We start from the raw sequence: 27515 nt of genomic DNA on the forward strand, positions 1-27515 counted from the left end.
CTGAGAACAACAACAACAAATTGTAAATCTCTTGGCCTTTTCCTAGACCTGATGTGATATGTATTCTTAAACACCCAGGTAACTGATATATACACTAAAGTGTATTTGAGAATTGCTTCCAAGGTGGTTATATCAATAGTTATCTTCAGTGGAACTATAATTATCAAGCCAGAGATTCTTAAATATTAGTTTGAAATATATTATATGTATAATATTGTAATACGATAGGTTTGGAAGGAGCCTAAGAATTTCATTTTTTAAACTGGCATTTCAAATATTGTAATGAATATGTTCTCATACCATTATGAGAAATATCTATATAATAAAATCCTAAGCGACCATTATGGCGGAATGACCAGAACAACCAGTCACTATGATGCACACTGACCACCAGGGGGCAGACGCTCAATGCAGGAGCTGACCCCTGGTGGTCAGTGCACTCCCACAGGGGGAGCGCCACTTAGCCAGAAGCTGGGCTCACAGCTGGCGAGTGCAACAGCGGTGGCGGGAGCCTCTCCCACCTCCACTGCAGTGCTAAGGAGCAGTGAGCGGAGCGTTAAGGAGCAGCAAGCAGGAGGGCAGTAAGGAGCAAGGGTTTCTGGACTACGAGAGGGATGTCTGCCTGCCGCCTACAGAGAGTGGGCCTAAGCCGGCAAAAGCAAGATGTAACTCTGGGGAAAATAGCAAATTCCTGCTAGAGCAGGAAAATAGGTGGCAGAAAAATATGTTGACATCACTCTAAGAAGGAACAGTTCAACCAAGGCTATGTGATTTCCATGCTGACAACATGTAAGATTTGGGGAATGAGACAGGGCAAAGATAACAGACTTCTTAACGAGCCCCTGTGTGTACAGTGGGAGGAAGAACTTAGAGCCATGGTACAAGCAAAGCTGGGGCTCTGCTGGGATTAAAACGGCTCACAGAGTGGGGTCTATGTTAGCGAGCACGGGCCACCCTCAATTCAGGATTGTGGGGCCAAAATAGTAGGAACATTAGGGGACAATGGAAATAATTCAGAAAAAGAAAAGAAAAAAAAGGAGGATCTCAGGAAAGCCTGTGTCACGGAGGTGCAAACAATCAATAGTAATTTATTTGTGTCTTGGTGGGGTTGAAATCAAATAGCCTTTATTTGTTATTTTATTTCATTTTATTCTTCTGTCTACTCCCTATAAGAAAAATTACCTCTGCTCTTTTGGCTTATGGCTTGTAAATCTGTATATGGCTTTTGACCACTGGAAATTTGGCTAGTCTAAATTGAAAGCTTCCTTAGCTGTAAAATATCTATTCAGTTTCAAAAAGTTAGTACAAAAGATAATGTAACAGCTCAATTTTTATATTAATTACATGTTGAAAATATCTTATTTTTAACACATTGGTTAAAATAAATATATTACTAAAATTAACTCATCTACTTCTTTATAGTTTTCTAATAAAACTATGAGAAAATTATTCACAATGACATATATGGCTAGCATTATTTTTCCATTGGACAGTGCTAATCTAGATCATGACATATATTGGTCTAAATTTTGGGGGTGGGAGTAGCGGCTGGGATATCTCATGCTTCTGTTGAGCATCTGGAACTTGGGCTAAGTGTATCCAATGAGAGTTTTGGGATTGGATTAACAGAACTTTGGAAATGCTAAAACCTTTACCTCAGATTTAGTGGAAGATGGCCCAGGATACAGCGAGAGGAGAAGCTTCGGGCTGCAGTGAAACCCCTGAATTAGTCACCTGTACGTAAGAATGCACAGATTAAAAAGAAAATGCGCACGGTGCAGGCAAGCAGGAGGGAGGCATCAAGGGTTCCTGAGACACTGGATCCTATATTAGAGCTTTGACTTCTCTGTAGGAACAAGGGAGTGGCTTGATATTAGGAAGAGGTTTGTATTATTAGAATGTATACGGTGCATACAGAAAATAACAGACATAATTACTGCAGTCGTTAAGGACTCGCTGTGTACCATAGTGGTTAAGAGATGGATTTTGAAGCTAGATCATCTGAGTTCTAATACTATCTCTACTTTGGGAAGTCTCTTAGCCTTTCGCCTTTTCTTTAAAATAGGAAAAATAATTGTACCTACCCATGAGTTTATTGTGAAGATTAAGTGATCTGATACATGTAGAAAACATGTAATTATGTCTGGCACATAAGAGCTATATGAATGTTAGGTTTTATCATTGTATTACAGTATGGTGAAACTTGTTGGGCACTATAGAGCTGAACATACTTTAACATAAGGAAAGGAGAAGAAGACTGCCTTGCCTATTGCAGACAGCAAGAGGAAGTAGCAGGCCCAAATGCCTGTGGAGAGCAGAGAATTTGACAGAGAAAGATTTCACTTGTATGTGGAATCTGAAAAACAAAACAAATGAGTAAGCAAAACACAGCAGAAACAGTCCCATAGATATGGAGAACAAGCTGATGATTGCCAAAGGGGAGGAAGTCCTAGGGATTGGTGATAAACCATGTGAGCCTTGGCCAGGTAGCTCAGGTGGTTAAGAGTGTCATCCCATACACCAGTGGTTCTCAACCTTGGCTGCACATTAGAATCACCTGGGAATCTTTTTCAAATCCTGATTTCTGGGTCTCATCCTTCGGAAATTCTGTTTCTTTGTTATGGAGTGGGGCCACAACATTAGTAACAAAGAAACAGAATTTCCGGAGGATGAGGCCCAGAAATCAGGATTTTAAAAAGATTCCCAGGTGATTCTAATGTGCAGCCAAGGTTGAGAACCACTGCCATACACCAAAAAGGTTGCAGGTTTGATTCCTGGTCAGGGCACATACCTAGGTTTCACGTTGAATCCCAGTGGGGACATGTATGAGAGGCAGCTGATCCATGTTTCTCTCTCACCTTTCTCTCCCCCCTCCCCTCCTTCTCATCAATAAACACATTCTTGGGTGAGTCAATAAATAAATAAATATATAAATAAATAAATAAGCTTGTAGTATAAATAAAATGTCCATGAATACATGTGCTATTACACCTGGCTTTTCTTCACTCGGTTTTTCTCTAAGAAATTTGCTTTCTTTATGGATAAGTGACAGTTGGCTCCAGGGTTCCTTCTAAATGGCAATGTGGTTTCTTCTGATCTTTTTTCTCTTGAATTTCTTAACCCTGCTTTTTAAAAAAAGATCTCATGGGGAAAGAAATCAAAGAGATTATTTGAGCTTGCTTATTCTTGGTCTTCAGGAAATACATTTTTTTTTTTTGCTTGTGATATACTTTTGCTTGAGGTAGTTCTTCCTAACCCCTTCTTACCATCCATAAGCCATCAAAAGCCCAGACTAGAATGTGAAAATGACTAGGATGACAGATGGGGATTAGAGAACAGTATAGATGCAGAAAGTAAAGCAAAGTTGCCTAAGCAAAATACAAAATTGGAAATCATAGTGTTGACCTTCATCTACCAAGAACTAGAATAATTTCACTTAATATTAATGGAATGTACTAATGTAACTCTGGAAAAATTAGTTGCCCTGAGTTTCAGATATTCAGAAGTATTAATTATGGACAACAGTGTGATATATAAAATTTCAATAGTATTCCATTAAATACTTTTCATAAATTCAGTCATAATGGTGGCTCTCTTAATGAATATTTACTTAACTCCTCATTCTCTCTGGTCTCTTTCTAGTGTCTGCTAATATTCTACTTTCCCAGATGGTTGTAAGCTTTTAACTGAATTCCCCAACCTATTTCAGTCAGTTGTGCTTATCAGTATAATTATTTAATTTAATAAAATATTAATTTTGTCAACTTATAAAGTATTCTTAAATTGAATACAATATTTTCCATTGTATTATATCATAAATAAATGCCAAACTATGTCAAATTTAAAGCCAAAAATATGAATAAAAAAAGAAAAAGTTACATCTATGAAAGCTAAATTTAATACCTTGTAAAGGCTCAATAAAAATGAGTCATTTTGAAAATGTTTCTGTCAAATTAGAGTGTTCAAGGTATCTGTAAAAATTTGGGGGAAAGTTTTAAAAATTGAAAGAGCCAAGCTGGTGTGGCTCGGTGGTTGAGTATTGACCCATGAACCAGGAGGTCAGGGTTCTGGTCAGGGCACATGCCTGGTCCCCAGTGAGGAGCATGCGGGAGGCAGACAATTGATGATTTTCTTTCATCATTGATGTTTCTCTCTTTCTGTCTCTCCCTTCCTCTCTCTGAAATCAATACAAATACATTTTTAAAAAATTTTAAATAAAATAAAAGTTGAGTTTGCACTCAAATTGCTTTATAATTGTCATTAAGGCCAATTTCACTTTAAAGAAAAAGAAACTATAAATCAGAAATGATGCAATTTGTGTATTCCATCATGCTACTTTGAATATTTTTCATGCCAGAAAGAAGACATCAGCTAAATTGTATTTAAGAAAAATTCATGAATGTATGAATATGCATATGTTTTAAGTCAAGATAAAATGTTTAGCATATGTTTGTATCATTTTAAAAAAATAATTTCCTAATCTAAATTGAATTTTTAGTGTCCTGAATCATATTTGGGTCCAAGTCATATGGAGTAAGATTGCTACTATTGAGTTTTTTGAACTTTGTAATGAGTTTTTTGAAATGTGTAAATAAATGCATTGATGTAAGTTGATTCATATGATTGTATTGTTTTGTTTCTAGGGGTGAGGGAGAATGGCACCATATTATTAGAGGATATTTTGTAGTACCTAGGAAATGGTGCATAGGTGGTGTGAGTGTAACAAATAGGTAAGTGATGAGATGATGAGATAGCCTTCAGAACACCAATAAACCATAACTTTTGAAACAGGCATAATAACTAAATAGAATTTTTAGAAGGTCTTTTTTTTCATTTGACTTTTTAAATTTAATAATATTGTCATGTAATAAAATATCTCAATAATATTACAAAACAATTTTTATACTGAATGAAAATTTTAGTGATATTCTGTAGGAATTCGTGAAAATAAAGTTATTTAATATAAACTGAAACTTATACCATGATTTCTAGCACTAATTCACACTATTATTGGAGTTCACAGGATTTTATCAAAGATGCAGTCTTCAGAGTTCTTTTCCTTTTTTCTACTCCAAACTATACTATTAATTGTAATTTTTAAATGCATAATGAGTGTGCTAATCTCCAGGTGACTTTCAACAGACTCTAATTTTACTAGGAAAACTGTGTTGCTAAGAAAACCATTACCCATTCATCTTTTTAATCTCCTAATACATTTTAGAAACCAGGAGATAAGAAGAAGCAATATTAAATTCAGTATCCAAAATGAAGAATTTTTACATTAATGCTATCACATAACTTTTACATTTAATATTTATAAAGTTTTATTTTTGTCATAGATTGACTTTCTTATATTAGGCATAAGAGGACAACTTTTAATCACAATAATAAGTGACTAAGGGAAAATTTTTATGCCTAAGGGTAATTTTGAATTCTGCTTATATTTAACTAAATATAAACAGAAAAAAACTAGTCCAAGTAAACTCCTGTAATAACTCACCCATGTCCCATTTAGAAAGTATCTTCCTTATCTCTCCTAATTTTATATTGCCAGGAACAGTGATATATTTCACATTTCAGCAGAATGACTGATTAAAGCCTTAAATAAAATTCTATAACTCTTCTCATTAGAGCAGTTTTATGTGACAAATTATGCCTCAAAATTATAATGAAACTCCTCTCTCTACTTGGAGATCCCAAAAGGATATAAAACACATTATGAGGTTCTGCAATGATAATTCTAGAACGTAATCAGCACTATTGCCACATGTTTTAAGTTGTCCTTTTTTTTTTTAAATAACCAAGGACATAGACTTTTCAAATAACTACATATCCTTCTTTATTTATAATGAATATGGGAATAACCTGTTTTTCCCTAACTGTATAGAAATCTTTATTTCATTTAAAGAATATTTATAGCATTCTGAATATGCCTGGCACTGTTCAGATGCTGGAGATACAGCAGTAAACAAGATAACCCTTATGGGGTTTATATTCTAACAGAGGGAGATAGACAATAATAAAATTAATAAGTAATGACTAAGCTTTTCAACTAAAAATAAAGCACAGAAGGGAGATAGAAAGTGTGGGAGGAAGAGGGAACACAGAGGCAGTTCTATACTTTAAACAGGATAGCAAAGAAAAGTCTCACTAAAAAGGCTTGTAGACGGTCATAAAAACTATGACTTTAAAAAAATGTTTTTATTGATTTTAGAGAGGGAGAGAGAAACATCAATGTGAGAAAAATCAATCAGCTACCTCCCACATGCACCCCAACTGGGGATCAAGCCTGCAACCTGGGCATGTGTCCTGACCAGAATCAAATGGGTGGCCTTTCAGTGCACAGGACGACACTCAACCAACTAGCCACACCAGCCAGAGCTAAAAACTATGACTTTTATGTTAAGTGAAATGGGAAGCTTTTGAGAATTTAGAAAAGAGAAGTGGCATGATCTAACTTGCCCTTTAAAAGGATCCCTAGCCCAGCTAGCTGGTGTAGCTCAGTGGTTGAGCATCCACCCAGGAACCAAGAGGTCTTGGTTCGATTCCCAGTCAGGGCACATGTCTGACTTGCAATCTCCATCCCTAGTAGGGGTGTGAAGGAGGCAACTGATGGATGATTCTTTCTCATCATTTTTGTTTTTAAAGGTTACTTTGGGGGCCAAGATCCTTGTTTTCCCATTTTGCCCATTGCTAGGCACCCGGGGCTTTCCACTCTGGTGACCTTCTGTACTGGTCCCATCATTCTCTCATTCTCATTCATTCTCTCTCTCTCTCTTATCACTGATGTTTCTATTTCTCTCTCTTCCTCTCCCACTCTCTGAAATCAATAAAAACATATTTTTTTAAAAAAATAAAGAATAAAAGGATCCTGAGCTGCTGTGTTGAGCATATACCCGAGTGGGTGGGCTGAGCAGTAGGGAGAATGCCGAACATGACTGAAGAGGCTATCGTAGTAATCCAGCTAAAAGATTAAGATGCTTTAAAAACAGTGAAACGTTTTTGGAATTAGGATATCTTTAGAAGCTGGATTCTAAAAGAATTAGTAATGGATTGAATGTGGGTATAAAAAAAGAAAAATCAATGATTGCCCCAAATTATAAAATTCTTATTGTAAAACAGCATTCCAATAAAATTAAACTCAGCACTTTTTAAATAAAAACATCTTTAGAAATAATATGAACAACAATAATCACTGTATTAGTCAGGAGATTCTAGGACCTAGACTCTAGGTTATGCTGCTATAAAAAAGAAAAAGAAAAAATATCTGAGATTAAAGTTAATTTCTTCTTTTATGCCAAATTCACTGCAGGTTCAGGAGTTATTCTAGGACAGCTTTCCCACAGACATTCCAGTGATCCAGATTGCTTTCATGTGTTGGTTCTTTCATCTCAACTTGAAGGCTCCTCCATGTACCAGTAGAGAAAGATGAAGACTTGTGAATGGGCTTTTCACTACCTCAGCCTGAAAGTGAAATTCATCACCTCTGCTCACATTCATTCCTCAAATCTAGTGACACAGCTCTACTCAACAGCAAGAGACAAGGAGTGGTCTTGCATGTGTCAGAAAGGGGAGAATGTATGCTCTAAAAGCTGGCTTTATCTACTACATTAGCTAACATTATATAGCCTTTTCTTTATGGCAGGCTATGTATGCTATGACCTACAAATAAAGACTTCCAGTGATATGTTCTCAATGGTTTCTACTTTGATTAGAGTAGTTCTTAGGCACGTCCAATCTGGGCTCATAGTCCTATACCCTAACAGATATGATATCTAATGCTTGGGAACCCATCATGATCTGGATTTCCAAATGCTCTGGGAAAATCCAACTACTCCCAGATATGTACATGCAATAAGGGAACAGGGATTACATATTCTAGTTTCCACCTTTATTTGTGGGTCACTCTGGGGATGGAATTATGGTACCAACTAAAGATATGCTGACATAAACAAACCACAACTCTCAACAGAGTCCATGTTTAGGCATAAACATTCATGCATTCTGTCTTCCATTGTTTACATATAAAATTTCTTGTCCTGGGAAGTTGATGCTATGTCTGAAAATATTAGTTTCCAAGGTATCTAGGAATTACTGGTAGCTCTACCTGGGGCATCCTCCAACTTCATGAATGTTATTCCCTACAAACAAGCAATTAACTTTCATACCTTCTAGGATTGAAAGAAATCCAGGGCACCCAATATGGCACCATCTGCATGAGGATCCTTGTACCAAAGACTGAATTTAGACACAGTGTCTGTGTTATGTTGCTTCTCATTTCCCTCAGGTCACTCATTTGGGCCAAATCACAAATATTCATCCAAAATACAAACCCAGAAGTCTAAGGGACTGTTGAAACCATTGCTGACCCCTTAACATCTTTTTCTTTTACTGCTTTTTAAAAAATTTATCTTTATTGTTGAAAGTATTATAGTTGTCCCCCTTTTCCCCCTTTGACCCTCTCTACCCCAAAACCTCCCTACAGGCCTTCACCACACTATTGTCTGTGTCCATGGGTTATGCATATATGCACATGGAACTGACCCCCTAACATCTTTGAAGGGCAACCCTCTATGTTAATTGTCCAAGAGCTGTGCTGCAATAACTAAGTGGTGGTGAACAGGTTAATTCTGATCAACAGTTTTATCTTTTATTCAAGGCCTTGCTCAGCCCCAGACATTACATCCCTTTGGTCCTCCATGGTACACTAAAACATACTCAGCTCAAGTTTAGTTTTTGAAAATATTGATTCATTGTAAGATGGAGAGATTTTTATTATCTTAGGAGTGAATATGAGAATTCCTTTTACTGAGAAGCAGCTATTTTGTATTGTGAAAATACTTTCCTTAGAGTTGAAGGCAGAAGTCTGGGTATTAGCTGGCATGAAGACTTAGGATGAAGGGAAAAAAGAACTCTTCCTAATAGGAGCAGAGAAATTTGAGCTTCTGGGAAATATTTGAGAAGAAGAGAAAAGTGAGCCAAGATAATGGATATACATAAGAGAAGGGCCAGAGAGAGAAGCCACCGATGGCATGATAGCTGAGGAAGAAGTTAGGAAATCAGTGATGTCTTACAAGAACATGCACTGTCAACTGGCCCAGCGTTGCATCCCTGCGGGCTTTTATTAGACCTTGACATCAATGAGGAGACACTGCAGGATCCCATCCTGACAGGCATTTGCCTTAGCCCCAAGGTCTCTTCTTCTTTGTGGAGGCCCATGTAGAGCCTGAGTTACCTAAGGGCTCTGTTTCTCAAGCTGATGTTTTATAGATTATTTTACATGTTACGTAAACGTCCAACAAAACAAAAAAACAAAGGAAATTCAGTGATCAGTTGGGTTGAGTTACAGGGAAGGATTACAAGTTACTTATGTTCCTCTTATTTATCACCCTATTTTGTAGTTAAATACAATAAATATACCTCATTTTATTACATTTAAAAACATGAACTGTTGCATGCAAACATTCCTTCCTGCCCCCTATAATAAGTCAAATAAAGCCTATATTTCTCATTCAAACATCAGGACAGGTACATTTTTTTGTGTGAAAGGTCTGAGTTCTGTATCTTGGATGAGACAAAGTAAAACAAAGTGAGCATAATGGGATGTGGCAGGCAAAAGAAGAAGGTATTTTCTTCTTACATCTTCATTACTGGTTCTCCTCACCACTGTCCAACAGATGGATTGTGTGAAACTTGTTTTAGGAGAAATTCTAACCTTAATACCAGCCAGTGGTTTTTAAGGAGAAATACAAAGTATTTTTAAGAGAGGAGTCAACACAAGTGGATAAAAGTAATATACCATGGAATATTACTTGACCTTAAAAAAGAATGAAATCTTACTATTTGCGACAGCATGGGTGGACCTAAAGGGTATTATGCTAAGTGAAATAAGCCAGACAGAAAAAGACAAATACCATATTATTTCACTTATATGTGGAATCTAAAGAACAAAATAAATGAAGAAACAAAATAGAAACCGACTTACATATATAGAGAACAAACTGATGGAGGCCAGAGGGGAGGGATTGTGAGGGATGGGGTAAAAAATGGTGATGGGAGTAAGAAGTACTATTGGCAGTTACAAAATGGGCATGACGATATAAGGTACAGCAGGGAATACAGTAGAGTTAAAAATACTGTAATAACTATCTATAGTGCCAGTGGGCACTTGAATTATCTGAGGGAACACTTTGTAAACTATATGAATATCTGTTTGCTGTGGGGGGAAAACACTTGTCAATTTGCTGGAGACTATTCTACCTTGTATGCATGAAAAATGGAAACAATAGAAAAACTGTAGGGCAACCCATAGTTTAATGTGATCACATTTTTAGAGGTTAGTAATACAACACTGTTAGAGGGTATCATATATAAGCAGACTTGATGCCAAAGAAAGGCAGATTGTTACAATAATATTTAATATCTCCCTGTCGTTAAAATGAAGTGATACATAAGGATTAGGTTTATACTAGTCCTGGCCGGTGTTGCTTGGTGGTAAGAGTGTCGACCCTTAAACCTAAGAGTTGTGGGTTCATTCCCAGTCAAGGGCACATATCTGGGTTGCAGGTTCCATCCTTGGACCTGGTCAAGGCACATGCAGAGGCAACCAATCAATGTGTCTCTCTCACATCAATGTTTCTTTCTCTCTCTCTTCCTCCTCCCTCCTTCCCTTCCACTCTCTCTAAAAACAATGGAGCCTTAGCTGGTTTGGCTCGGTGGATAGAGCATTGGCCTGCAAACTGAAGGGTCCCAGGTTTGATTCTGCTCAAGGGGCACATGCCCAGGTTGCAGGCTCATTCCTCAGAAGGGGGCTTGCAGGAGGCAGCCAATCAATGATTCTCATCATTGATGTTTCTATCTCCCTCTCCCTTCCTCTCTGAAATCAATAAAATATTTTTTAAAAAAACAATGGAAAAATATCCTTGGGTGAGGATTAGCATAAAAATTGGGTTTATGCTAGAGGGTGTTTACCAAAGGAGTTGTCCTTTCTTGAATCCTGAAGTTGTAGAATAAATCCCAGGATAATAAAATAAGACTATTAATCCTTATGTATGAGAGAGAGAGAGAGAGAGAGAGAGAGAGAGAGGAGTCAACAGTAGAGAACAAGAGAAATTCACTAGTGTGTATAAAATTTTCTTTCTTGACTGAGGCTATACTTCCATATTCTTTAAAATTGCTGACTATTACAAATATTGGCAGACACTGTTCAGATGCCCACAAACCCATATCTCTTCCTAAGCACACACATAGACAATATTTCCAAGTCTCTGTTGCAATGAAATGTGTGATAACACTGAGCTCTAGCCAAAGGGATATGGGCATAAATGACATGAGCCACTTGCAGCCTGACCCATGAAAACTTCCCACGTAAGGGTTTCAATCTGCTATTTGACTGGAGAGGTCTTGGAGAACCTAAAGTAGAGTCTGGGTCCCTGAAAAAATATTCAGAAGGCCTCCAAAGCAAGGCCACTGATATGAGACTGTTGAGTCAGGAATAAACTCAATTTGTTAAGCCACTAAAATTTGGAATTTATCTGTTAGAATAGCTAGCATTCCAACTAAACTAATACAAAGAATCACTGTTTTCACTACTAAGAAAGATTTGATGTCTGGTTTCTTTCAGTCAATATTATAGTTGAAGTGTTCATTCATATTATATATGTAACTATAGGATATGTTCACTTTCATTGCTGAATGGTTTTCTACTTTATGAATACACCAAACATTACTTATCCACATTTTATTATTATTTTATTGTGAGAAGAACAATTAGCTTGAAATCTAGTCTCTTAACAAATTTTAAGTGTTCAATAGATGGGGTAGGCAGAAGTAGGTTTGCAGTTGTGAGTACTCAAACAGTCTATTCTTGTATTATTCTTTATTAATTATTGCATTCATTTATTTGTATTACAACTGTAAATCTACTTTTGCCCACCCCTGTATTATTGCTGACTACAGGTACAATGTGGTACAACAGATCTCTTGAGCTTATTCATCTTACTTAATTGAAATGTTAAGCCTGTTGATTAATTACTACCCATTTTGCCCTCCAACCAGCCTCTGGTACCACCATTCCAGCCTTTGACTTTATGAATTTGACTGTTTTTAGATACTTCATGCACATGGAATCATGCAGTATTGTCTTTCTGTATCTGGTCTATTTCACTTAGCATAATGTCCTCGAGGTACATCCATGTTGGCTAATATTACAGATTTTCCTTCTTTGTAAAGGCTGAATAGTATTCCATTATATGTATGTATGTCTGAAGGTATGTGTCTATATTATGTTTCTTTTTATTTATCCATCCTAATTTCATCTGGGTTGCTTATAGTTTGTAGTCATAACAAATAATGCTGTTATGAATCTTCAGTATAGTTTTGATGTGTATGTACATTTCTGTTGGTTGTATACCTAAGACTAAAATTGCTGTTCACAGAGGGTGTATATGTTCTATTTTAGAGATAGTATCATTTTTTCCAAAGTTGTTGTACCAATTATACTCCTATTAAATATGTACGAGAGTTCTAGAGCAACATCAACGCTTAGTATCTAAATCCACATCAACTTTTAGTACTGATATTTTAATTTAACCATTTTGATTACTGGGTAATGCTAACACATTGTTTGCATTCCCCTATTCACTACTGATGAGTGCCTTATCATATATTTGTTGATCAATTGAACATCGTATTTTTAATGTGCCTATTCAAGTTTCTTGTCTATTTTTCCATTGTTAACTTTCTTTGTAGGGTTTCTTTTTTTTAAAATAAGCATTGAAAATGTCTTTTCCTATTTATCACTTTCCTTTTCACTCTCTTAATGGTATCTTTTAATGAACAGAAATTCTTGATTTTAATATTATCCATCGTAAATATTTGTCAATATTTTCCTTTATGGTCAGTTCATTTTGTAATACTCATTAAGAAATCCTTGCCCATAGAAGCAGGATGATAAATAAGAGATGTCTCTGAGAATCAGGAATCAGTTACATACAGGATCAAAGCAGGCACAGAAAGGGAACAAGTGAGCAGGGTCAAGTCATGTACCTGGTGTTCATGGTGTGTAGGTATATTGGGATGGCTTAAAGCACAGAGTTTAGCTGGTCAGTATATCTGACTCAGATCTCCCTGCCAAACAGGGCTCAGTCTGAGTTTCTTTGGAATAACCTAAGGAAAAGCTGCCATGAATTCAGGGGAAACCTTGATATGGGAGGCGGGGTTGCTGCACACCAGCTGCCAGGGCACTGCTTTCCCTATGTCCTCTGATTCCCCATCTAAAAAAGCTTAGACCCTAGATGTACATACAGCAGGGTATATGTTAGCCAGATTCGGCATGAAGATATAAATGATAGCATAAAAGAGCAGGAGTAAATACGGGGGAAATATGAAAGGATTGGTTAATTTAATGACTTATCTTAAAGAACCTTCTGAATTGTTCTCAGATAGGTGTAAATGTAAAGGCCTATAAGGTAGGAAAAGCCATCCAATGTTTCCCATGCAGTCATCTCTCTTGATGTTTGTTGTAGGTTTCTATATACTTTATAGTGCTCCTTGCATATTGGAGAGCATATTACTCAGTTTTTCCAGTTTTAGGAGTCAAATGGGCTTCTGACAAAGACAGGGAGGGGAGAGACATTTCTTTGTTTGTTTAACTAAAAAATAAATATCAAGAAGTTCAAGATTTCAGGCATGATTAGATCCAAGGACTCAAAGACAAATAATGTCTCGGTTTCTCGCTCTCTCTCTCTCTCTCTCTCTCTCTCTCTTAGCAAAAACATATATTTAGGCAGTAACAAAGTGGTAATGAACACAGGTTCTAGACTGCCTAGGTTCAAATCTCAGCTTCAACATTAGCTGTGAAACTTTGGGTGAAACCTTTAGTCTCACCTCATCTCTAGATTGGGGATGATAAATGTCGAGACCCTGCCCCTAAGGTGTTATTTTAGGATAAAATGGTTGTGTGGTTAATTAACACATAGCAATTGCTCAACTAATATCGTCAAGCCATGTCTCAATTCTATTTTCCTCTGCATTAGTTTCAATCTCAGACAGGTTCTCCACAGACAGTAGCAAAATTGCTACCAGCAGCTCAAGATTTTTATTATTAGGTTTAAGGAAAGCTTTTTTGCTCCCAAAGTTCTAGCATATAGCTCAGAAATTGTCTTCTGTTGTGTAGTTATCCATGACCCAAGCTCTGTGGCTAGGCTAATGTGATTTTTCTGACTGAACCATGCAATCACTCCTGGATTAAAGCTGGTGGGATCAGTCCAAACCTAACAACGGAAGAGAGGCAAAGCCCTGAAAAAGCTGATGCCTGATCTGAAGGAGAATGTGCTGGCTAAGCTAAAACATGAAATGTCTAAGAGCAGAGGGGATCCTGCAGGGTTTTTTTGAGCAGCTCATCCATGTAACCAAACAGAGACTTGTTCTTGGAGGGCAGGAAACAGGGAAGTAGGGACGGAAGCTGTGATAGCAATGAATGATGTGATTAGCTGAATGGGTAGGACAACACACTCTTTGAAACTTTAAATTGGAGTAGATTATGCCTTGGGACTGTAAATTGGGACTGTAAAGTATGTAGCATGAAAATAATCTTCTAGAACAAAGGTGGTGGGTGATGGCCAAGTGGATATGGAGATGGAGTACTTTGAGCAGTGACTGCTGGAAGCATGAGGAAAAAGGGCTCAAATGGTAGGTTATCAGTATTAGGCATTTTTTCTTTTTTTACTAAATCATATGACAATGACTAGGGTAATTGGAGGTTCAGTGAAGAGAATAAAGTCTGCCATTTTGGTGAGTGCATTTATCAAGGATGTGATGTGATCTTTGAAGAGATGCAAGTATTTCATGAAATCCACGGTGATGATTTTTCAAAGGGGGTAAAGGTTTGGGGTAAATGAAGAAAGTTCTACAGGATTTCCTAATCCAAAGAAGATGACTGGGTGGAGCTATATAGCATAGGGCATTGTGTTGGAAAAGGGAACATATGAAATTTCTAAAGCGACATGAGCATAAGGATACAATTAAGCTCATGTTTGTATTTCCTCCTCTGAATCATGGGTCAAGGTGTTTTTGTCTAGTTTAGGACTTGACTAGGGCTATGTCTGGCTCACTACCAGTCACTAAAATGCATAATCTCCACTTGTTGTTTCTGCCTAATTGTCTCAGTTATTGCTAACTGTGGCCAAATCATGGACTCATAGTTTGGGCCAGCTTCCCAGTCAGTGCTCTCCTGAGGTCCTCCTGATCTAAGCTATAAGTGCTGCTACACAAACCTAAATTCTGCTTTCCCACTCTTCAAGAGAGATGTGCAAATTGTTCTGTTAGGAGAGGTTGGACACTTCAAGCACAGTCATGGCCAGAAACTCACATATAATCCCCCAATGGGAAACTGCAGGTTATCTAAATAAAATCATGCCTATATCTCTGCTTAATTAGCAGGAGACTATGTCACTTTTTAGATTCTACATTCATTCATTCAAAAAAATATATGAATGTGCCAGGATTTTTTTTAAGGTGCTGGGGATGTTTCTTGGATACAGCAGATAGAAATTGTTGCCCTCATCCAGCTCCCATTCTAATAAGGTAAGACATTAAACAAAATAAGTAAAATATACAGTATGGAAGGAAATGCCATAATGTCTGAAAATTGCTTTAAAATGTACCAAAAATAAAAGTAGTGGCAGTACAAGTTAAATAAGATTGGTAAAATCTTGATAATTATTGAAGCTTAGTTTTGGAACATGGGGGTTTATATACCATTCATACACACTCAGACACAATTATTCATTTGTGATAAATGCTATGTAGAAAAATAAAGCAGAATAGAAGAATAAGGATTAGTTGGGGTACAGTTATAAACAGAGTCAGGAGAGGCCTGCTAAAAGGTGGCATCTAAGCAAAGCTCAAAAGGATAGGGTCACATATTACTCACTATGATCAGATTATAATGACAATGAGGTCTTTTCACTTTCTATAACCTATCCAATTTTTCTGGTGAGCCCCTATCCTTTTGGGAAGCAAGAAAGAAAAGAATCTAAATGTAATCCAACCTAGGAAAACCTCAGCCTAATCCATTTGTTGCTCAAAGCTGTAGGATAGGACACACTCACAAGGCAATGTCTATAGTGAACACAACCTTGTCAGTTAATTATAACAGGCCTGAGGCCCCCAAGTGTTAGGCATAGCATTTTTATGTTCTCATCTTTCTTACACAACTTCCTTCTCCCTCACCCCTACAATTGCTACTGAGTTTTTCCTCAAAGTAATGCTAACTAGATCCCTGGTACTCTACCACTGTCTAAGAATTACTTCATTTTCTTTTCTTTAAAATATCATTATCCATTGTCCAGGCCATCAAGAGTGGGGCCTCTACAGCAAGCATGTCAAACTCACGGCCCACGGCCCAGCCAATATAATTGTATGTAAGAAACGTGTGTTTTTTTTAAAAAATATTTTTTTATTGATTTCAGAGGGAGAGGGAGAGATAGAAACATCAATGATGAGAGAGAATCATTGATTGGCTGCCTCCTGCATGCCCCCCACTGGGGATCGAGCCCAAAACCTGAGCATGTACCCTTGACCGGAATTGAACCCGGGACCCTTCGGTCTGCAGGCTAACGCTCTATCCACTGAGCCAAAGTGGCTAGGGCTAAGAAACATTTTAATAAAAATTTCATAACTTAATTTTTACAATATTGTTATACATAATTATTAATAACGAACTTCAACGTTTGCTAATGACTGGTTACTATATCCGTGTTGCATTAATTTCCCTTACGTGCCTTAGGCGCAGGCGCACCATTTCTCTCCACTAATACTAGCAGCGAATATTTTAGCAGCCGATAGCCATGTTATGTCTTGTACTGACTTGTTTGGTGTGTGCAACAGGAAATATTTCACTTTCAGAGAAAAGAAAAATAGGTTTATTTGCGTTACGCTTATTAATTTGTGCAGTTATTCAGTGTCTGCTAAGTTAATGTTCAAGAAAAAATATTAATTTTTATTAAAATGTTCTATTATTTTATGTTAATGATTACTCATTTATTTTAGCCCTTTGTAGTCAGCATGTCTCTATTGAAATAAACCTACGTTTCTATGAAAATTGAAGCTTTTGTTTTTTTGTGGCCCACATAAACTTAAACCTTATTTATTTGGCCCATGTTAGCCTTTGAGTTTGAATGCTTGCTCTACAGTGTATAGCCTGTCCTTCTTTTGGTTAAACTCCAATTGTGGTTTTAGTTCATCCTATGGTTATCGTCATAAGAATGTAAACATTCTGCACTTGCCTCATCCTTATCTACTTTTCAGTGTCTTGGTGACCTGAATTCAGTGGCTTGATATATTCTACTTTTGTAACCTACATTAATACAATTTCACTCTCCAAAAAATACATTTCCCCCCTGACCCATTCTACTCAACACCAAAAATTTTAACACTCTGATCCTTCAAATTCTCCCTAAGCACTGCCTTCAAGCCCTGCCCAACCTCTCCAGAAAATGACTTAACTTCTCTTCTTTTTCTGTTTCATTGAAGCCTCTCTTGAAAAACCCTAAGCTAGTTTTCCTTAACATTGATCACAATTCAGTGTTGTAAATAGTACATTAAAAATAAATGAAATTCTAGTGGACAGAGCATATAAAAATCCATTGCAAGTAGTAAGAGTAAGGTTTTTTTATGTGAGACTTGTTTCAGCTATAACCTATATACTGAATATTACACACACATGTGAACTGGGTCATAACACATATTTCCTATTGTGGTTACTGGTGCTTTGAAAGCCTGGCTAGTTGGCTTAGCTTTTGATATGTTAAATGCAAGTTAAAGGAGTTTGAGAATACCTTTTCACTCCCTAGGTTTTGCAAGACAATTACCGTCTTAGAGAGGTCAGGAAAGTCAGCTTTTGAGTCTAAAGCTCATCAATGCCCTTTTCTGGTGTAGCTTCTTTTGTGCAGTATAGCCTTTGGCTCCTTTTGTGTAATAAGCCTCAAACCCAGGAGAAAAAAGACTGCGAAGAAGCACTAAGTTGTATCAGTAAAATATTGTAAAATGTCACCCTATCAATCATGCCAATTATGAATCTTGGGCTTCCATATGAATTTACAGTTAGTTAAGCAAGAAAGGCAGTTTTTCTTATTGACCCCAGGATGTATTTGAGAAGAGGATACAGTGATGGCTTGCAGATCCCTTGGACAGCTCTGGGAGGAAATGCTGGCACTTGCAGGACAAGCAGTTTCTTTTCAACACACTAGTTCAGCCAGGTGTTTATGTATAAGTACTGTGGTCAACATTCCCCTCCCTCATCTCTGGGCTTTAACAGATGCACTTATCGCTCTAGAGCAGCGGTTCTCAACCTGTGGGTCGAGACCCCTTTGGGGGTCGAACGACCCTTTCACAGGGGTCCCCTAAGACCATCAGAAAACACATATATAATTACATATTGTTTTGTGATTAATCACTATACTTTAATTATGTTCAATTTGTAACAATGAAATTGGGGGTCACCACAACATGAGGAACTGTATTAAAGGGTCGCCGCATTAGGAAGGTTGAGAACCACTGCTCTAGAGTGTAAGAACTTTTGTTGACTGTCATATCATTAGTAGCCAGAACAGCATCTAACGTATAATGTACACTTAAAAAGTATTTGTTGAAAAAAAATTGCTGATTTAAAGTGTATTTTTGAGCCCTGGCCAGGTAGCTGAGCGTCGTTCTGATACCCCAAGGTTGTGGGTTGGATCCCTGGTCATGGCACTTACAGGAATCAACCAATAAATGCATAAATAAGTGAAACAACAAATCGATGTTTCTCTCCCCCCACTTCCTCTCTCTAAAATCAAATTTTAAGTGTATTTTTGCATGTATCTTTAAGAAAAGTACACTTCTAGAATCAACAGTTAGCAGCAAAAGTCCATTATCTCCACATAGTGATTGGGTGTTTAGCTGCCTGGGCTGTAGACTATTGGGCATGTGACTGATGATGGTGACTACATTACCAGCAGAGGCCCAGAAAAGAGAAAGCCAAGTCAGAATCCCAAGATTCAAGATTTCAGAGCCAGACTTAGACATAATTGCTAAGTTTAGGAAGTAGAAAAGATGGAATGAGGACTCAGGGAATGTATAACAAGTCAGCCTAGAACTATTTCTGTAAATACCATTGGGTAGTTTCTTTTACAGGCATACAGGTAAGTGGCACAGGGTGAGTTAGACTGATTAAGAAGTAGAGGGTTGAAAGAGAAAAGAGGAGGATGGTTAAAGAAATAAAATTAGATATATAGGTAGGTTATAAATCTTTAAAAAAAAAAAAAAAGCAAGGGCCTGAATAAAGCAGAGAAAAAATTTATTTTAGACATATTTCTGATAAGAATTTTCAAGACTTGGTGACTACTTGTTAGTATGGTATGGAGGAAGAATAACAATGATTAAGGTAATTTACTTTGCCGAAACTGGTTTGGCTCAGTGGATAGAGCATCGGCCTGCGGACTGAAGGGTCCCAGGTTCGATTCCGGTCAAGGGCATGTACCTGGGTTGCGGGCACCTCCCCAGTGGGGGATGTGCAGGAGGCAGCTGATCGATGTTTCTCTCTAATCGATGTTTCTAACTCTCTATCTCCCTTCCTCTCTGTGAAAAATCAATAAAATATAAAAAAAAAAAAAGGTAATTTACTTTGGGGAACTGGGAAGACAGTGATTGTATTAAGAAGAGATGGAGACTCCATGGGGGAACAGTTGTTACCCCATAGACTCATTACCTTTATAAGAAGTTAGTTTGAGCACAATGACTTTGAAGTGTCTGTAGAAAATTCAAATTGAGAAATTAAAAAGGCCTTTGGAAATACTCATCTAGATCTCAGAAAGGAGGTTAGAATAGAGTTAAAAGATTTAGGAATCCATTTGTGTGTAAGTGCTAATTAATTTCAAAGGCCTAATTTGAATGCAAAGGCATCATACAAAGAAAAGAGAGTGAAGGATGGAAGGATGAGGTAATCTAAAATTAAGGGGTAAATGGGAGAAGATAATGCAGTAAAAGGACTATAGATAAAATAGGACCAGTGGTACTTAAGAAAATGAATTTGATATACAGGCCTTGTTTTCTTGTCCTTTCCCCCATCATTACGCCACATGTGATAGCCAAAATTAATCAGCTCATTCAAATTTATTTCTTTCTCTTCCCTTATTTTAATGTACACATATATGCTTACTGTTGCAGGTTGGAATCCTGGGAAACAGACTCTGAGATTCTGAGATCTACATGTAAGAGGCATGCTGGGGGGGTAGTTACTCTTGGGAACAAGATTTGTGAGAGGTAGGATTAGACAGAGGGAAATGAAGTTGTAATAGAGGCCTTTGTGGACCTATTAGAGCCCTGAAGCTTTCTGGAGAAGTTCTGAATTACAGCAAGGGGGCCAAGTCTTTGTATCCTCACATTGACAGAGAGGGTGATGCAGTAGCTTCTTTAGGTCAAAATCAATTTCCAGAAAAGAGTATAGTTATGAGCAGTTAGTAACCAACACTGTAGGCAGATGTAGCATGAGTGTCACAGTTCTTTAAGAGTTGGAATCTACATGTCATAGCATCCACCACAGGTTCACATCTGTGTGTGTGTGTGTGTGTGTGTGTGTGTGTGTGTGTGGTGTTTGGTGATTCTCTGATTTGTCAGTAAGTGCATTATAAAAATTGATTAGTGATGACAGAAGTATTCTGGTGATATAAGAAATAAGTTGGTAAACTGACTGCACCTGCTGCTATTGCTGAATCCACTAGTAAGAACAATTTTCCAACTCAGATCCCATAGGCACAAACAACATAGACCTGGATGGGAAATCCAAGGTTGAGGGAGTCCGAGAGAAACAGTCAGTAAAAATGTCTCTCCTACGCTTTTGATCTCTACAATTTCCTCATATTGCAGTGTTATCATGGGTGCTACATTGTTATTTAGATCTAAACAATAACAAATACAACTTTTGCCAGCAAATTTAAACACCTATCAAAGTTCTTGCTAAGGATAATTTTAATAGACATATAGATGTTGTGATAATGTGCTATAAGTAATGATTTTTAGAGATCATCCAACCTTAATACCATATAGTACAAAACAAACCTAAAATTGTTATGTTTTTTTAAAATGTGTTTCTAGGTCATCCTCTTTGTAAAAAATTCAGATAATTTTTTTAATAAGTAATCATTATTAAGTAATTCTGAGGGGGTAAACCTGACCTTATTCAAGCCTGAATTTCTTCAGATTCTTCTGAATCTACTACAAAGTTCATAACCAGTTTCCATTTCATGGACACATATTAAAGACACGGTTCATTTGGTAGTGGTGTGTGTGGTGGTGGTGGTGGTGGGGCACAGTAAAGACAAAATTAAACGAACTCTGCCATCAAGTGGCTAGGTAATCTTGGGTACATCACATAAGCTCCTTAGGTTTTTATTTTTTGACCTATAAAATGAGGAGTTAGACATTTACTAAGGACCCTTCATACTGTAATGGATACATCAGAGGTATAAATGATTCATCAGCAATGATTTCAAATAGCATGTAGCACATTACTGAAGGAAGTGCTTTTAAAGCAGAATTATAAGACTTTGCCACTGAAATATATGTAAGCTATAGAATTCTTGAAAGTAGTCTATGACTGCCCTCTCCTGTTAATTATATGGTGAAGATAAGAAATAAACCCAATACAAAGCATTTTTATTTTAAACTAACCTAAGATTCCTACCTCTCCTCTCAATAAATATTATATTCATTTACTTACAAAGGAGGAACTACATTAAAATACTATATTCATGTGAGTTTGATCAAACATTGTACATTTTTACAAGAATGACCATGGCTATCACTGCAGTAAGAAGCTTACCCAAGGAAATAATATGCAACATATTAGGCACCATGAATTCATGTCATTAAATGTAAGTGTTATACTTACAAAATATAAAAAACATTTTTAAATGCCTTGAAGGAGCAGAGGTATCTAATCACTCTTTTTCCTCTGAAAAAGTAGCAAGGGAACTTCAAATATATATATATAATTTGCCAAAATCTCAAAGTTCAAGAATGTATCCCAAATATGTCTCCTGACAACTAATGGTGTTATTAGGTATTTGATTTAAATTTCCATTACTTTTTTTTTTGGTTGTTTTATTCTGAGCATCATAAATCAGAATTTCAAAATTGCAACATGAATTTCCTTACTTCTATGTTCATTTATTCAATTTCTTTTAAAATTGAGAAATAACTCATCCTATATAACAAAGAGCTAATATGCTAATTAGACAGAACAGCAGAAGGACCATCCAGACGACATTCCAGACAACCGTCCGATCAACCTTCCAGACGAAGTCAGGGCTGCGAGGGCTGAGCCCCTTGCATGAATTTCATGCATCGGGCCTCTAGTATACCATAAAATTCACCCTTTACAAGTGTACAATTCAGTGGTATTTAGCATAATCACAAGGGACAAATATTTATTGAGTGCTTACTATGTGCCATGTTTCTGTTCCATTTGATATTCATGTACCAGAAATCAGAATATTCAAATTACAACATGAACATTCCTTTCTATGCCAGATAAACCAGTTCATGTTGGGATAATTCTTGACCAGAAATGAAGTTAGCCAGTGTGGTACATGACATACGCTTCCAGAGTTCAAAACAATGCAGAGTGCAGAGTCAAGAATTGTTTCCGCCGAAACCGGTTTGGCTCAGTGGATGGAGCGTCAGCCTGCGGACTGAAGGGTCCCGGATTTGATTCCGGTCAGGGGCGTGTGCCTTGGTTGCGGGCACATCCCCAGTAGGAGATGTGCAGGGGGCGGCTGATCAATGTTTCTCTCTCATCGATGTTTCCAACTCTCTATCTCTCTCCCTTCCTCTCTGTAAAAAATCAATAAAATATATTTTTTTAAAAAAAAAGAATTGTTTCCCCTTTGGCATAGCCTGGCTTGCTCATAAACTTAAATTTCTGGTATTGGTTGGACAGATGTGGAATGGCTTATCACCAGGTAGAACTGGAGATCATCGAATTTTAGAGCTACCTTAGAGATAATCTATATCTTATATCTCCACTGTACAGATCAAGGAACCAAAGATCAGAGAGAATTAATGGCCAGTTCAAGGTCACAAAGTTGGAGCAAAGCTTTCAGATTCTTACCTTGTTTCTCTGTAACAGTTTCCCAACTGTATTTCTCAGGGACCCAGGATTCTTGGAGGAGCCTGCAGAACTTCTGGGATGATGGAAGAGTAGCTGAGTGGAAGACCCTCTGCATCCCTCCCTAGTGATTGATCAAGACAGCTGACCATAAGACTGGATAAGGGTGAATTTATTGACCTGGAAGCATTCTTAGGATACGAGATTTAACACCTAGAGCAGTGGTTCTCTACCTTCTGGCCCTTTAAATACAGTTCCTCATGTTGTGACCCCCAACCATAACATTATTTTCGTTGCTACTTCATAACTGTAATTTTGCTACTGTTATGAATTGTAATGTAAATATGATATGCAGGATGGTCTTAGGCGACCCCTGCGAAAGGGTCGTTCGACACCCAAAGGGGTCGCGACCCACAGGTTAAGAACAGCTGAATCCTAGAGCATGTTGCCAACTTCCTCTTTGAATGGTTCCTAGAGAAAGTAATGGCCCATGCTGAGATGCTGAAATACCTGAACTGCCATGACAGATAGTGGATTAAAAAGTTCAGGGAGCCCTAACCGGTTTGGCTCAGTGGATAGAGCATCAGCCTGTGGACTGAAAGGTCCCAGGTTCGATTCCGGTCAAGGGCATGTACCTTGGTTGCAGGCACATCCCTGGTGGGAGGTGTGCAGGAGGCAGCTGATCGATGTTTCTCTCTCATTGATGTTTCTAACTCTCTATCCCTCTCCCTTCCTCTCTGTTAAAAATCAGTAATAAGAAAAAAAGTTCAGGGAGTTGCACAGACTAGAGTACATATATTCTGTAATGCCAGAAGCCCACAGGGAGCATTACGTTCCATAGGAGAAGCCAGACATACACCATGCACCAGGTCATCAGGAATGCTGAGGTGAGAGAGACATCAGGCTCGCTAAGAAGTTCAGTAACAGCTCACCTCTGAGGGGGGCTCAGGTAGATATTACAGAGCTGGGCTTATTAACAGCAGCGGGAATGATGGAGCCCAGAAGCACAGATCCAGGATGCAGAGCTTGGGGAGTCACAATGATCATAACTTGCAAATCAGAGTGACAGCCAAGGGAGCTCAACCTGGAAAGTGTGGAGATATTTATGGAATCCAGTGTCCCTAGTGGGAGAATAGATGGGTAAGGGTACTGCTTAATGTATGTAATGAAGGAAAGCAGGAGTGGATGACGAGACTGAGGGTGGTCACTAAAGTGAAAAATGTCATGATCCCTTTTACCTATTTCCAGTTCTGAGTCAATTTTTCAGGCTCAGAACCTGTTGACTATAGAGGTAGCCAGGTCCTGGAGGAAAGGACCCCACAACACTATGACAAGTATATAAGGAACTCAGGCCAATTTCTGAGTTAACTGTGCACTGAGAACAGGAGAATATCCAGACATTTCAGGGAAAATTAGGCACAGGGTCTGAGTTGATGTTGATATGTGGAGACTCAGAGTATCATCTTGGCCTCCCCAGTTAAGAATAGGAGCATACATACTAGTAGTCCTGGCCAAATCCTGGCTCGGCTACACTGGGTTCATGGAAACAACTAGGGGTCATTTCCTCAGTTCCTGAAGGTTACAATTAAGATTGACATACTTGGGAGTTGGAGTAATCCCCACATTGGGTTTTAGCCCATGAAATAGGAGCTGCTGTGGTGGGGAAGTCCAAATAGGAGTCTTGGTAACTGATTCCAAGCCCCCTTCAGACAAAATAAACCAAAAGCAATATATCATATTTTGGGTGGCAATGGTGGAGATTATTGACACTTTTAAGGATCACAAGGATGCCTGGGTAGTGGTCTGTGATGGTTAGTTTTATGTGCCAACTCGACTGATTCACAGGGTGCCCAGATATTTGCTTAAACATTCTGGGTGTGTCTGAGAGGGTGTTTCCATATGAGGCTAGCATTTGAATGGTAAACTGAGCAGGTTGTCCTCCCCATTGTGGGTGGGCTTCTGTTGAAGGTATGGATATAACGAAAAATAAGGGAGAATTTGCCCTCTCTGCCTATCTTCCAGGTGAGACATCCGTTTTTCTCCTGGCTTCAGACTCAAGATTTGACTGAAAATTAAACCATCAGCTCTCTTGGTTCTCAGGTCTTTGGACTAGGATGGAACTATACCATTGGCTCTCCTTGGTCTCTAGCTTGCCAACTACAGATCTTAAGACTTCTTAGTCTCTATAACTGAATTAGCCAAAGAAATCTCAGAGAGACGGGGAGAGGAGAGGGTGGGAAGAAATTAACCAAAAAACTTTTATGCATAACCCATGGACACAGACAATAGTGCAGTAGGCCTGGGGGGGGGTGTGGAATAGAGGGGGTCAATGCGGGGCAGGGAATAAGGAGCATTTGTTGTACTACTTTCAACAATAAATATAAATTTAAATAAATAAATAAATTCTTATCTCTGCTTCATTTATCTCTTCTTCTGGAGAATTCTCTAGTTCTTTCATTTGGGGGTTGTCTCCTCATTTTGGCTTTCTTTTTGGATTTGTGACTATGTATTAGGTAGATCCTCTACACCTCTCTACATCTCTAGTGCAGGACAGTGTTAAAGGCTGTTTCTGACTAATTAGATCAGGCATAGACTCAAAGCTTCCAGAGACCGCCTCTGCCTACAGACTGATAGGATTCTGACTTGAATTGTCCCCCAGGCAATTGTCCTTAGGTATGGTGAGGGTTGTTTTTATTTTCCAACAGGGTGGGGCAGTAGCTTCTGGCTGGAGGCTAATTGTTATTTTTAATCTCTTAAGTGGCCTCAGGGCAAGGTGTTTTCCAATAGGGTGTATGGACTGTTTTCCCCCCAGGCAAGGCAGATGTCTATGTGGGAAAGATGTCCTGGCTTGTGTGAGGGAGTGACTCAGCCCAGGAAACTTGCGGAGTCTGCCTTCTGAGATCTATCCCCCAAGTCCCCAGTCCTGGCTTCTGCTCTCACAGCTCCAGTCCACTTCATCCTCCCTCTGCCAGAGCACAAGGTGGGTGGCTCCACAGGGAATTTTGTGTGTTGTCCCTTTAAGGGGGTGCCTGAGTTTTCAGCTGTTACTCCCTGGCAAACAGCCCCCCACTGCTTTTCACAGCCAGATGTCATGTGGGTACCCTCCTCAGTTTTACTGCTCTCTGCTGGGGGGCCCAGCTTGGGGATTATATCCCAGTATTCTCAGTGGCAACCCCCCACAGCTGAGATATCTCTCTGGGACTTCAGTTGCTATCTGTGGGTGCCTGGCCAGCCCTTTCCTGCCTCCGCTCCTCCTACCAGTCTCTATGTGGTCTCCACTTTCAGTCCTCAGGTATCAGGGTTCTCTCCTGTGAGTTTTCCATTGATTATTCAGGAATTTTTTCTGTATTTTAGTTGTAATACCAGTTTGTTCCTGGGAGCATGTCCATGCAGCATCAACTTACTCTGCTGCCATTTTTAATCTAAATAAATAAATAAAATTTCTTTAATACATATCCTATTGGTTCAATTTTTGGAGAACCCTAATACATGGTCCCTATCATATCACCATTTAATGTACCTGTCTGCCCTCTGCAAAACCTGAATGACCATAGACTACTGCAAGCCTAACCAAATAGTAGTCCTAATTGCAGATGCCAGACTTGACCTGTCTCTTTACCACAGCATATTAATGTGGCTTCAGCTACCTAGTATATGGTAAACTGAGCACAGAACCTTCTGGATGTTTATGCTATTTTTCTTTCTCTCTCATTTTTATAGTTGTCTCACCCACACCTCATGATCTGAATATTTTTAGCCAGTTGCCTTTCAGTTTTTCAGCATTTCACAACATTTTCATAGAAACAACTGTTTGCTTTCTTAGTTCATCAGTTTACATTTTTTTCAATTACATAATGGCAATAACAAGTACAAATAGCATTAACAGATTTAAGAACACGTAATTTTTAAAATATACATTTCAAATTATAGGAGCAGAAATGTAGGTTGTCCTAGAGTAGCTTACCACCTGTAAGCATTTAGCGACTCAGCATGCCAATGACAGCAGTGTGTTTTACACATGGAATGGAGTAGGCTATTCATTCCAAGGGTTACTGTGGATTTAAGATTAAGTGGAGCTCAGTTATAAGTGTGTTCACAAAGGACATGATGCTCTCCTCCCTAGCCCCATATGTATATATGGGGGTGAGAGAGGTGGGGAAATGTACTTTTGCTCTTTTTAACAGATTTGATCATATCGTTTGCTTGACACCAAACCACCATCGGTCCCCAATATATCAATATATATCTCTATATATATATTTTAATTTCATGCTAACATCTTTTTTAAATCTTTATTGTTATATTACAGATGTCCCCCTTCCGCCCTCCCCCATTATCCCCCTCCACCCAGTTCCCGCTCTGCCCT

General features: G+C 38.2%; 1 long non-coding RNA gene across 1 annotated transcript in view; it reads right to left on the reverse strand.

Annotated features, from left to right (window-relative positions):
- The window catches only part of LOC111824922, a 54987-nt gene extending 28523 nt beyond the window's left edge, over window positions 1-26464 (reverse strand). Inside the window, exons 1-2 of the long non-coding RNA XR_002828009.1 lie at window positions 26408-26464; window positions 23153-23273 (exon numbers count right to left, since the gene is read on the reverse strand). This is a non-coding gene — a long non-coding RNA (uncharacterized LOC111824922). The remainder of the gene's footprint in view (window positions 1-23152; window positions 23274-26407) is intronic.
- Between the last annotated feature and the right edge of the window lie 1051 nt (window positions 26465-27515).

This window comes from Myotis lucifugus, unplaced genomic scaffold (assembly GCF_000147115.1).
Source record: "Myotis lucifugus unplaced genomic scaffold, Myoluc2.0 scaffold_0, whole genome shotgun sequence".
NCBI lineage: Eukaryota > Metazoa > Chordata > Mammalia > Chiroptera > Vespertilionidae > Myotis > Myotis lucifugus.